Raw genomic sequence first — 3,152 nt, 5'->3', positions numbered from 1 at the left:
TAATTCCATTCAATAAGCTATTTTCTTGCTCAAGTGTAACTTGGCTAAGAGAATCATTAGTGGAATCAAGAGAACTACTAGAAGCAACAATATTGGATTTAGCATGATTGTTGTTACTACTAGATGAAGAATCTTTCTTGCTCTTGTTGCTAGATTTAACTTGTGTTATGTAAGTAGACAAGAGTAAACGCTTGGAAATGTAAGAAGAACTTTTCTTGCAAAGATCATCATTGATTGCCTTTAAAAACTCATGCTCTTGCTCAAGGTTGAGCTTTTCAAAGCGTAGCTTATCATGAGTCTTTAAAAGTTCTTGATGATTTTCCAAGGTAGTTTCATGAGCTAACTTAAGAGTGTTTAGTTCTTTAGTTAGACGCTCAATATCCTTCTTATCATCATCATTCTTTTATCTTGATTAGCATGATTAATTGACGTTTCATCATAGTATTCATCACTAGAGTTGTCAACAAGTAAACCATCATCACCTAGCAATCATCTTCATCACTATTGAAAACATACTCGGAATGTGTTACCTTTGGACCTTTGCCCATGAGGCACCTTCCAATTCCTTCATTTGGTGAGTCAGATATGTCGTAGGAGTTGGTTGACACAAGTGCTAGACCGGCAACACCTTCATCTTGAGTATATTCGGAGTCGGAGTGATAACTTCTTTCAGAGTGATTGTCGGAGTCGGAGCTGGATACCCATTCACCAACATGAGCTTGATGTCTTCTTTTTGTGTAGCTCCTTGATTACTTTTCTTTCCTTTCCGAATCCTTGCTTCTCCGAGAGGGTTTTCGTTCATAACAATCATCTCTACTCATCCTTTCTCTTGGTGGTGATTCTTCTCTTCTACTTCTTCTTTTGGGAGAATCTTCTCTTCTTTTGTAGGGAGCCGTACACTCATTGGAGTAGTGTCCGGGGCCTCCACAATTGTAGCAATTATGTTCACGACTAGAAGATCTTTTGTCATTGTAGGACCTTGACTTGGAACTTCTTTCTTTGCTTCTACTCTTGTAGAACTTGTTGAAGTTCTTTACCATTAGGCTCAATTCTTCATTGAAGGTTTGTTTCTCACTTGATGATGTGGGAGCATCACATGAGGCTTTGTAAGCACCACTTGACTTGTTGTGAAGCTCTTCCTTATCCTTGAGTGACATCTCATGAGCAACAATTCTTCCAGTGACTTCCGTTGGCTTGAGATCTTTGTAATTGGGCATCATTTGGATCAATGTGCACACGGTATCATATTTTCCATCCAAGGATCTTAGGATCTTCTTGATGATGATTTTTTCGGTCATCTCTTCACTTCCTAAGCCGACAATCTCATTTGTGATGAGAGCAAGCCTAGAATACATTTCGGCGACACCTTCACCATCCTTCATTTTGAACTTGTCAAGTTGACTTTGAAGCACATCCAATTTGGATTCCTTGACGGAGTCGGAACCTTTGTGCATATCAATCAAAGTATCCCAAATTTCCTTTGCATTCTCAAGACGGCTGATTTTGTTGAATTCTTCGGGGCACAATCCGTTGAAGAGAATATCACAAGCTTGAGCATTGTATTGTAGCATCTTCAACTCTTCCGCGGTAGCTTCACGGTTTGGTTCTCTCCCATCAAAGAATTCACCTTGCAAGCCAACACACACAATAGCCCAAACGGCGGGGTTATGTCCAAGAATATGCATTTTTCATCTTATGCTTCCAACTAGCAAAATTTGTACCATCAAATAAGGACCTCTACGGTGGTAATTTCCCTCGCTAGACACCATACTCTCCTAGGTTGTGAAACCAAGGCTATGACAACCAAAAGCTATGGAAATCAAAGCAAATGGAGACCAAAGCTCTGATACCACTTGTAGGATCGAAAGTATGTCTAGAGGGGGGTTGGTTAGACTACTTGACCAAATAAAAATCTAGCCTTTTCCCAATTTTAGTTCTTGGCAGATTTTAGCAACTTAGCACAAACAAGTAATCAACCTACACATGCAATTCTAAGAGTATAGTAGCGGAATGTAAAACAATTGCATATGAGGGTAAAGGGAGGAGTTTGATGGAGCAAACGCAATGTTGACACGGAGATTTTTGGCGTGGTTCCGATAGGTGGTGCTATCGTACATCCATGTTGATGGAGACTTCAACCCACGAAGGGTAACGGTTGCACGAGTCCATGGAGGGCTCCACCCATGAAGGGTCCACGAAGAAGCAACCTTGTCTATCCCACCATGGTCGTCACCCACGAAGGACTTGCCTCACTAGGGTAGATCTTCACGAAGTAGGCGATATCCTTGCCCTTACAAACTCCTTGGTTCAACTCCAAAATCTTGTCGGAGGCTCCTAAGTGACACCTAGCCAATCTAGGAGACGCCACTCTCCAAGAAGTAACAAACGGTGTGTTGATGATGAACTCCTTGCTCTTGTGCTTCAAATGATAGTCTCCCCAACACTCAACTCTCTCTCATAGGATTGGATTTGGTAGAAAGAAGATTTGAGTGGAAAGCAACTTGGGGAAGGCTAGAGATCAAGATTTATGTGATTGGAATGGAATATCTTGACCTCAACACAAGTGTGGGTGCTTCTCTCTCAGAAAATATGTATTGGAAGTGTAGGCATGTTCAGATGGCTATCTCCTCGAATGAAGAGTGGGTGGAGGGGTATTTATATCCTCCACACAAAATCTAACCATTACACACAAGTCACCAAACTCGGTGGGACCGAATCATGAAACTCGGTCAGACCGATTTAGTTCAAAATGTGAACGTTAGGATTCTCGGTGGGACCGACATGTCAACTCGGTGGGACCGATTTTGTTAGGGTTAGGGCATAATGTAATCTCGGTGAGACCGATTACACAAACTCGGTGAGACCGATTTTGGTAATGGACTAACAGAGAGTTGGTCAGGCATATTTGGTGGGACCGATTCGCTCATCTCGGTTGGACCGAAGTGTTACGAAAGGGAAACAGAGAGTTTACATTGCAATCTCGGTGGGACCGATCGCTCATCTCGGTTGGACCGAAACGTTACGAAGGGAAACAGAGAGATTACAATCCCATCTCGGTGAGACCGAGATCCCTATCAGTGAGACCGAAAAGACTAGGGTTTCTGGCAGTGGCTATGTCAACTGAACTCGGTGGTGCCAGATAGAAAGAATCG

This window comes from Triticum urartu, chromosome 7 (genome assembly GCF_003073215.2).
Source record: "Triticum urartu cultivar G1812 chromosome 7, Tu2.1, whole genome shotgun sequence".
NCBI classification, from domain to species: domain Eukaryota; kingdom Viridiplantae; phylum Streptophyta; class Magnoliopsida; order Poales; family Poaceae; genus Triticum; species Triticum urartu.
This window is presented reverse-complemented; position numbering follows the sequence as displayed.